We start from the raw sequence: 11,243 nt of genomic DNA on the forward strand, positions 1-11,243 counted from the left end.
GTAGCAGGGTATGGAGTACATTACCATAAGCTGTCACTTTCTGATTCTCTTAACTCTTATAGTTATGAGTTAATACAACATAAGTGACTGATTCTTTCACACTTCATAAAATGGAAAAAACTATTGTGTATACACTTATAAAAAGAATAATGCTTAAAATGGAACATAATGCTAGAACATATTTTTTGTCATAAATACTCTTATTATTAATGGATTGTTCTAAGTGCAGTTCCTGAACAACAACTTTTGAACATGTAATCTAAGTATCTAAACTGAACAACAGAGCATAGTAATGGCTTGCTGCTTCAGCTGTCCTACTGGAATATTTTATTATGTATTTATTTCAGCTATAGATAGAATATTTATTTACTGAATACAGATTAAAGATGAGAAATATTCTTTTTTTTTAAAAGCAATTTGCTGCATTTCAAATATTATATATTCATTTTTTCTTCCAAAGACAACCAGAGCCTTTACGTGTATAAAAACCCAAACAACTGGGTAGCTTTTTATACTACATGAATAACTCTAGCACATAATTCATTTTCTTTTTCAAACTCTGCCATTAAACATTGTAATGCATATCTGTACTGTGTATATCCCATAGAGATGTATATAATCTGTCTTGAGTGATTTATTTTTGTGCATTTAAGTTCCACTTTTGTTAAGCTCATAACCTAGAAAGGTCTTGGCAAGAAAATTTAATGATTACTGTAAGGCAAAATGTATTTTTGGAGAACAATTTTATTCTATACCCAGGCTCTTCCCAGAAATAACCTTTCTTTCTATTCACTCCATGTTGCCATTGCTGTGGATGCATTCAACCATTTCATGATCACTGTCGCCAGGACAGTCACCTACCATCACATCCCCCATGAGTCCTTCTCTATTCACAAACAGCAAGTCTGGGAGGGCGCCTTTCCTAGTTGGCTCACTGAGTATTCGTGACAAGAAGTTTTCTCCTACTAACTTGAAGAATTTCTAAGGTCTGGTTGTCACAGCAGTATGATATTCCCAGCTGATGTCTGGGAAGTTGAAATCTCCCATAAGGACCAGGGCTACCGATCTAGCAATTTCTCCTAATTGCCTGTAGAATAAGTCATCAGTGCTTACATCCTGGCTGGGTGATAGGTAGTAGACACCCACTTCAACATCCCCTTTGTTTTGGATCCCCCTAATGCTCACCCAGAGGCTCTCAATCACATCATCACTAACTGTAAGGGCTGTACAATCAAACCTCTCCATAACATATAGTGCGGCACCTCCACCTCGCCTGCCCACATTTGCTGTGTTTGAAATAGCAAATACTGGTTAGCAATGAAAAGAAGCCGAAGTGCATAAGGATAAGGTGACGAGAAGATGATGATGGGATATCATGAAAACAGAACACATGTTGCTTAAGAAATCAGTTCATATTTAACATTTGATCTATTGCTGCTGAAATTCTGCTATTCTATAAATGCCTTCCATTGTCTCTTATTACCTAAAAAGCACAAAGGCTGTTTGGAGAGGGTTGTTATTTTAAATGCTTTGCAATTTAAAATATGTAATAATCTGCTTGCACTTCTTTGCTAGACAATGCTGTATGCAGATATTCTTCAGAGAAAGGATGAACTAAAACCCCACAATGTTCAACCTTGCCGAACTGTGAGGAAGTTTTACCCTCGATTTGAATCAGAATTAAAAAACTTTCTTGCTGGCAGCCATCTCTGCACTGCCTTGGAGACAGAGCACCTGAAAGGCATTTTTTAAGACAAAATTGAAATATTTATTTAGGCTTTGTAAAGATGGCAGGTTCTGAGCCTGCTTTTTGTTTCTTATGTGTCAGTGCTGAAATCAGGTATTCAGAAGAGTTGAACTAAGCAGATTTTGAACACAATATAAGACCCATAAGTGAAGCAATTCTTCATGTTTCATGTGTCTCTGACAGAATGCAAAGTGATGTTTGAATGCAGAGATATTTATCCAGTTTAGATTAGTTTCATCTGCTATCCAGGCAGCTCATTTCTATCTGTGGTTTCAAAACCAAGCAAAGGTCTAATTGCTCAAATGTCTGGCAAGAGTGTGCCATAGCTACCAAAGCTTATGTGGATTCCATCAGAAATTGTAACTTGGGCTCATTGATGAAAAGCAGTGAAAGAGGAAAGGGCAGTGCAATAACCATGGTATAATAAAGCAGTTACAGAAACATAGCTAAAAGAAATATTCAGGCAGTGTCACATTTATTTAACAGGACGAAAAAAAACCTGTTAACTAGGAAGTGGGAGGCTTCTTGGGCCCAGCTGAGGCCTTGAAGCTGTGCAATGACACCATGGACTTAGCCAAATAAAAAAAATGCAGGGAAGGTTGATAAGATAATAAAAGAGAGAAAATCATCCAAGTTGCCTGGAAATTTCATATTGCCTGGAAATTTCAAATTGCATATTGGTTTAGAGGAGAACACAGGAGAATGGGGATATAGGGGAAATTATAGATGTTATATGAAAACTTTCATAGGTTATGAGCAGTCCAAATAATAGGAAAAAGAAAAGGAAAAAAAGAGGGTTTGGAGGATTTTGCTTGTGTGGGTGGAGTTTTACTTCTCCCTGGGGTTAGCTGAATTGTAGAATAGAAGGCAGGATGTAAATAATTCACTATAGTCCCAGCTAACTGAAGTTTTCTGCAGGAGGATAGTGCTCAGTGCCTGTGTCTGTATGCAGTAATATCAGCACTCCTGATCAGCTATTCCCTTTTAGACTTTAGAGCCTTTTGGGACTTCTTTCCAGGGCAAGCACAAATAATGTATTGTGTATTATTGGATGCAGAAATAAATTTTTTTTTTAGGGAAAAAAAAATCCCTAAACCAAATAAATAAATAAATAAATAAAATTCCCTGAGATATTTACATCGAGAAATCAGATTAAGTGATGAGTGTAACGAGCAGTTTCTGGGCCAGAGATATAAGGCGACCTGTTTTAATTGTATCCAGCAATGGGCAGTCGTACAGCCACACGTTAGTCACATCCTCCCAGTGGGTCATGAGCCGTTTGTACTATCTGCTTTCAGTCATACGTTTTATTTGGAAGAGCTAGGATTCTCAATTCACTCTATAAATTGTTTAGATTGTGCTAGTGCTGCAATTCTAACAGCAGAGTAAAAGAGGCTGGTAAATAAATAGTGCTACTGCCATGCTTGTGAATTCAGCCTCCAGGCAGATTTTCAATAAATGATGAAAATATGAGAGGCAACATGAAGTCCTGAAAAACTGCCAGTTTTGCAGAAAAGAAAAGTGGAAAATAAAAAAGCAGTAGAGATAACCTGCTTAGAATAGATAATTTTTGGCCACCAAAGCATTTTATAGAAGCACTGTGCTGAAGTAAAGATGTTTAAGGAAGTATTTACATATCAGTCCTAACTACCACGGTGGTTGACAAGATATGATGAAAGCAGTATCAGCTATTCGATGTGTATGGATACAGTTTAAAGTTGTCTGAACTGATTTCATACAGGATTTTTCATTTTCATGTAGTGTTTTATTCTCTTTCAGTGAGGATCAAAGTCAGAAAGAAGGCTGTGCCTTTAAAGTGGCTTTACTGCAGTTGTGCCCTGTTTCATAACATTTAGTTACGAGAATTTTCCTGTTGACTTCAGAGAGAGTTGGGCTGGGCTCTTAATGCTTGGTACATGGAACTTTTCATGCACATTGTTTTTTCCCTAAGTATCAGGAGGTGGGTTTTTTTGTTCGGGTTTTTTTTTTTTTGGTTTTTTTTTTTTCTGTGCTAATGCTCAGGCTTTGTAGAATTTGTTCCATAGCACAGCTGATGTGTTACTGGCACACCACCACAAACGTGAAGCATATTGTTCCCCCTTCAGTATGCATTAGCAGGAGGGTTAAAATATTATTCCCTTCATGTGTCTTTTTGCCTTTGGCAGGGTGGGGAAGGGATTAATGCAATTTGGGTCTGAACAACTGTAGTAAATAGAAATATTGTGATGTATAGCATAGCATTGTATACAGATGCATGTTCACCTGTGTTTACATATAAAGTGGAACTTTATTCTGATCTCATTTACATTAATGGGAGCTATGAATAACTTATTTTAGGTAAGTGGATTTACATAAATGCCCGACTAGGAATAGAGGCAAAGGTGTTAGGCTAACAAACTGCATACAGTCTAGGATACTCAGTAAAGGAAAATAATTGGGTTTTATTTTTTGTACAACAGATTTTGTGATCCTTCAACAAACTAGGATTTTGTCCCCATCTGCAAGTGAGTATTTTCAGTGGGTAGTTAAAAGACTTTGTCTTAATCTGGCATCAATTATTCACACCTTTGTAATTTCTCAGTTGTTACTGTTACAACAGTGCCGTCTATCTGGAAATGAAGTCTCCCATACTTAGGCACCATCCAGTACAAAATGTTGCTGAGAAATGTCTTCTGCCTCACAGATCATCAGTGCTACACTCAAGCTTCCCTTTCGCTGCTAAAATTCCCACTGAATTTTGAATTATATCACTGCTTTGACCCTGATAGTCAACATTTTCCATGGTATATCTAAACAGTCAGCTAAAACCCTCAAATAAAAGCCAGCATCAGTAACTTTCTCTGCTTGATACAGTGCAGCTCTCTATAGATAAAACTCGTATGATCCGATGTCAGATGTTTTTCAGGTCAGACAGGCATGGGACTAAATGACCACAGAAATTAGACTGACACAAACCTCCCTGCCCTGCACTTGAAACATAACATGCCATTCATATGCTTACCTTCTCTAACTTTAATACTTGGTAGCATATATAGTTAAAATGATCTATATGAAAAATATTCAGTCAATACATTTTTCTTCTGTAGAGTAAGATGAGAGAAATCTAAGTTCAAAGGTAGAGGTAGGTAGTCAAATTGCCTTTACTCAGTATGATAAAGCAAATACTGTGGTGTTGAGCCACAATCATATGATATGTGGTGCTGTTGCTTATCCAAACTAGACCAGAGCTGCAACACATGCTGCAATAATGTAGTTTCACATAAAGGAAGTGTGGGAGATGAACAGTAATTTTAGGAAGAATCCGTACAACAAAACGAAGAAAAACATTTCATTTCTTCCTTTAATTTCCTTTTCTTGTGTTTCTTTTTAATTTATCTTTTATTTTTATCATTGCAGTTGTGTCGAATTCAGATAAGGATTATTTGATGCAGCTCTTTTTGGATATTTGCAAATTATTCTCATCAGTAACGGTGAATTGTGGCAGCCCTTTGCTAAATTTTAGTGATACCAGATACCTCATTCATACCCTCAGGACAAGAAGCTGGAGTTTTAGAATATTTCAAGAGGAGCAGTAATAAATAGGCAGATTTCCTTTTTGTCAAAATAGTTTCCATATTTTCATTAGATTTTGATTTATCTTTGAAAGCAAAAAGAAATATCAGCGCTGAATATCAGCCTGTATTAGGAAGTGGAATTTTACAGTGTTGGTGATTCAGGAGGCTGGTTAGTATTTGCAAATATAATTGTCAAGTCTGTTTCGAAGATGAAGTGAGCATAACCTGTAAATTTTAATTGGCCATTTTATTGAGGTGTTGCAGAAGCTGGACATATACAAGCAACACTTCAGTTACCAATAGCTGAAATTTTGATTGAATAAAATTTCCATGTCTTTCAAATAACTCTCGTTCTCTACCAAAACAGAAAGCTGATTTTCATAAACAGCTTTCTTAATGATGCACAAAACTTAACAATAACAGATATGCGTTACCAAATGAAGAATAAAAGCATATAACTGCAGCCTAAGGAAAAAGAGTGAGAAGTGCTTCCCCCCTCCTTCTTTAACAGCTTGTTTTTCACTGCAATACTACAATAACTGACATTTAGAAAGATAATTTCAGTAAAAGTTTTGACGTAGAAGAACTGTGAGTTCTTCAGACAGCTTCAGTGTATCTCCTAACATTTATAATATAGTCCAGCTCTTATATTCTTCACTGGAGTTGACTGGTGTTTTGCCTAAGTGTAGAACAGAATGTGGGACTTCGGTTGATACAGCCTAGTGATCTATTAGTTCCTTTTTTGTTTACCCTTGTTTTGCAGTTTTGTTAGTGGTATTGCGTCAACTGGTCAAATTCTGTTGTTTATAATAGGTGGTAGATTTGGAATTACTTGCCCAAATTTCGTGGAAGGCTGTAACTTTCCCAGACAGTGGATCCACATTATGGATATATAGTACAGTCAATACTTCACAAATGTTGTACAAAAATAGTACTTATGAGTGTTGCCAGTTTGTATCTTAAATCTTAGTCTTAATCTCATTTGGTGTGTTTTCCTTTAATTACCAGCTTTGAGATTCAGATTAGAACTGATTTGTTATCATCAGATGCAATAGTCCTTCTATTAAGAACTATTGAGAGGAGCACTTCCTAATTCTGGGACTTGTGCGGGAAACCTGCGCCTGCCCTAGTTCCATGCTGGGATAAGACCTTATTGCACACTCTCTCTCTGCTTCAGTCTTCAGTGGAAGTGAACCCAGCTGTGTGGATTAGGCAGGCACCCCCAGAGTCACTGCTGAGGTTCTAGTCTTACAAAATCCACTTCGTTTATATACAGCCTGGGAATGTTAGTTTTTCGTTAAAGAAAGCTCCTAGCCATAGTAGCTGTGAAGAAAAGCTTGAAAACGTGAACATAAATGCATTGACATCAGAAGACAATTACAACTATCAAAAATCTGCAAGGTTTGAGATTTCATGATCTTTTTTTGAGGGACTGGTAATATTTTCCTTACTACAGTTCTGTTTGGAAATAGATTTTTACTTTCTGTTTGCTATGTTAACCTTGCAGACATGATGCTTGTCAAACAGATGAATCTCTTGTGTAATTTCATCGGCTTCCCTGGAACTTTTCCCAGTGCTATTTCAGGAGAATCTCAAATGGTGCATAAATGCTTTCTCTGGTTGGAGCTCTCTCGTTCTGCATATATGGAAACGATGACTGTATAACTTGGCCTTTAAGCCTTTGGCTGTTCAAAGAGCTATGTTCCCCACTAAGCTTCATGGTGTGCTTTACTGGTCTAATAGTGATGAAGACTGGTGTGACATTATGTTCTCACAGCACTCAGCTTGAAACAACAGGTCTAGGATCCACCCATCGTCCTCTTCTGAGGCTAGTTAAGATGCTGAGCTCACAACTAGAAACACACACTTTTTTTAAAGCAGAATGCATTTGAATGTTAAAAAATATTTGCTGTTTTAAATAAAATAGTTTTATAATTAAAAGGATTAAGTTTATTCTATGAACCTTTTTTCGTGAAGGGAACAAAGCAGTTTTCCCTATTCTCCTTTCCCCATAGGAATCCTTTACACATTTTCTTTAAAAACTATACAACTCTCAACTTCAACATACTGTGCTCTCCTGGACTTCTCACCTCTACCCCTTGACTCTGAACTGGTATAACCATCAGAGATAAACCATTTCCCCTCCTGTTTTTTCCCCCTGCTTTAATAGCACCAGTTTAAAGACCCGTTGACAAGCAGATCAACTACATAAACATGAGGGGGCGTTAACTTCTGGCAGGTATGTATGGCAATGGGCCAGTCTGGACAGAGTGTGGAAAACTTGTTTTTTATCTGCCAGCAAAGCAATAGTGAGTCTGGGAGGAAGGAAAGGAGACAGAGAAGTTGACCAAATCTATGCCACAAGAAGAAATGCATGACCTCCTCCTTTCTGCTCGCTAGTCATCTTCTGGGTTGGACTTAACAAGAGAACTTGTCCCAGGAGAAAGAATGAGGGTGTGTAAACAAGGAGAGTTGGCGTTGGGGTAAACAGCATGTTTTCTGAAAGAAATGTGATGGATCAGCTGGTTTTTAGCATGTTCAGCTTAAATTGTTGCCTGATGGTAAAATATGTCAGTTGAGTATTTTATTAACTTGAAAATAATGCCGATTTAGGTTAAGCAAAACTATGTGTGAATTCAACAATTTGGTCAAGAAACCCTATCAGAAATTCAGATGTTTTCTTCAAAAGTCAAAGTATTTTGAGTTGATTTTTTTTTTTAATTAAATGCTTCAGATTTCCATTTCAGAACATTTTGTATCTAAGCATATTTACATGTAGCAGTAAGGAAGAAGAGCTTTTCCAAGGCGGCAGCACTGTTTATAGGCTTCCTTGTTTGTTTCTCTAGAGAAAAATTGAATAAACACTTCAGGCTGAGGTGTTTTATTTTTCTTCTCAGCTTCCAAGTCAGTAGATGATTTGGTACAGTACAGTTAGTTTCACAGATTTAGCTAAAAAGCATCCCCTATGTCCATTATTTAGCATGTAGAGATGTGGGGAAAAAGCATATCAAGAATCTCCCGGATTTCAAGAGGTACAATCGATATTCATATACTGCATCAAAGCTGAGGGTTTTGGCTTTTTTATCATTCATTTGCATGGGATCATCTTGATGAATTCATTTGTTTGCTTATCCCCAGTTCAGTTAAATATTATTCGAATGCTGATCTACTTAAAACTGATACTTACATTCCTGGAAATATGTCCTTTACTTGAATTTGTGGTTTTAATTTGGTTTTTGTTATTCTGTATCTCATTCTAACTGAAGTTAAAATTTGACCTTTGAAGGTGTTCAGAAAGATTTTGTGATTCAATACAGATTTCATCCTTCTGTGACAAGTCCCAGTTTCTGGTTCAAAGAATGACAAATACAGAGTTTCTGGAAGAGCAGGACTGAAAATTGAGTGCTAATTTTCTGTCATTATATTACATTATCAGAATGCTATAGTGTCTGCAGAGAAGATTGGCTTTAGAAAACTGTGTACTTCTGTAGTGGTGAGAGGGAAAAAAAGGCTGATAAAGAGCATGCAACTACTTTCCAGAACTTTTAATATTAGTTGCAAATGATTACTGGCAGTGGCTTTATCTCTAATTCACATCTTCCACTATTTAAAGAAAAATGCTACTGTCAAAATGAAATTCATGAATGTGGGTATGTGGGCATCTTAAAGAAGTTTTCAAAATTTCAGTACTTTTTCAGGTTTTTTTTTGCAATAATCTCATTGATAAAAGTTGTTGATAGCAATCAGTCAAAAACCTACAGTATCTTACTAAATCAAATCAAATAACATAGTTAAAGGAAGACTGTTTCTTTTTTTCTCTTACACTGATGCAAAATATAAGTAGTTTCATTGCTGTAAATAGAGCAAATCAGTGCAAATGAGAACATAATCAGTCTTGAAACATTTGAATGATTTGTATGGATACCAAACAAAATCAAGACAATTTATGTGCTGCATGATAGCTTAGGAAAAAAAAATTATTATGCTGAAATTATCTTTGTCCGGTTTTTCAAAATTCTTTTTTTCTTTGTAATAATGACATCATCTTGTTATTAACAGCTAGTAGAATAGCATTTTTTTTCCACAGTATTTTATCACCGTACCCATATTCCCCATGCCTTTTTGTTTCCTGTGATGTAAAGAAAAAAGTTGTACAACAGTTGGACTTGATGATCTTAAGGGTCTTTTCCAACCTAAATGATTCTATGATTCTACGATAATGAATCAAATGTTTAATAACCAAGCACCTATAAAAATGGAAGAGTAATATGGATTCATGTACTTTTAAATTAATGCCCTTCATAATTCTTTTTTAATATTGGCAGTTAGAAGGGAAAAACTTCACCAGAGATGTGCAATAAGTTAAACATTTCATATAAGTTATTAGGGAAACACAGTGGAGAGCAATAAAAACATGGAACTTGCTAAGATTTCTTGTATGGCAGCAATGCAGAATGGCTGTGGTTTACCCATTAGTTTCAGAAGACTGAGAAAAAAAGAAAATAATGAAGAAGATACCAGTTCAAAGAAGGTCCTTCTCTGAGTACCTGCCCAATACCAAATCAATTCAAGTTGCACTACTTTTCCAAGTGCATCTGGTTTTCTGACAGCTGTATTTCTTACGTTTAAAGCACACTGCCCATGTGAATTTGTTTGTCTACCAGGACTGATTTTGGCTCAGGTTACAGCTTGTTAATTGTTGTTTTGGTTGTTGATTCACTGAGGACTTCTTATGCAATGTTTGCACAGTTCTTTGCATAGGAGATGGGCTGATCCTTTTTTAGGGTTCCTAGTTATTATGGTGATACAAATAAGAAATAAATATTACTCACAACAGTGTCCACTAGAAATTTCTGGCTCATTGTTGAAAACTTCCTAGACATAACACCGAAGTCATAACGTTTCAAACCATCTCCTGAAAAATACTGCTTTCTGCCAAATCTCATTGGTAGTTATATGTAAAACAACTATTAAGAGCTTGCACTGAGTGAGAATGAGTTAACATAATGTGTAGCTTAATCCAGGTGTCATATCTGCATTCTTTGATATATTTACCCACGTTTTAATGGTGATACATACACACAGATTGTAAAGCCACATATATTTCTGGGGAATAAATTTTAAAAAATCTTTGTATTGGATTTGTAGTTTTGTAATTGGCTCACAGTTTCTACTCAAATATTTGCTGAGACGTAACATAATTTTTAATTGTGTCTTGAAAAAGCATCACAAGTGACCTCTGAACAAAGCAATCTCCAAACTCAGGGAGAAATGCTGGATTAACTAGTCTAAAAGCTGAGAAATATTTTTCATTTCAGACCTCTGCTCTCCTCACACACTGTCTGTGTGAACCTCTTTAGAGAAGTATTGAGATTCAGCAGATCTCTGGCATTAATTTCACACAGGGAAGGCAGTCTCCTACAGAGGCACTCAGTGTTCTCTTTTCTCCTCTTTTAATCAGTTAGGATGCTGTTAAACAAAAGGAAATTCAAGTAGTATGGTTAATGCCGATAATGAAATAAACTGCCTATCAACCCTGAAAGCAACGTATAAATAATTTTTGACTGCTTCAGGGAAAAAAACCCCCACAAAAACCCCAGACCACCCAAAATAAATATGTTTAGCATATATAAAAAACAAGTGCATTGAAAAGCCAGTGCTGGGTTTTAGCTAGAGCTGAGTGGCAGCTTGAAATGTGCAGCATTTCTCAAGGTGGCAGGGATCACATTAAATTAAATTGAATTTCATTGCAGAACAGGATTTCAGGGGCCTGTGGAAGCCCCTCACTAATATTCTGCCACTAAACTGAATGACAAGGTTGATTTGATTCCCTTTTATACAATGGAAGAATTAATTCAATTTCTGGTTACTGTCAGATCATTCCTGTCAAGAAGCAGCGTAGTCACACAGGTAAAGTCCCTGGAAAGAAATATTTGGGGGAA

Source organism: Fulmarus glacialis, unplaced genomic scaffold (assembly GCF_000690835.1).
Source record: "Fulmarus glacialis isolate BGI_N327 unplaced genomic scaffold, ASM69083v1 scaffold18618, whole genome shotgun sequence".
Lineage (NCBI taxonomy): Eukaryota > Metazoa > Chordata > Aves > Procellariiformes > Procellariidae > Fulmarus > Fulmarus glacialis.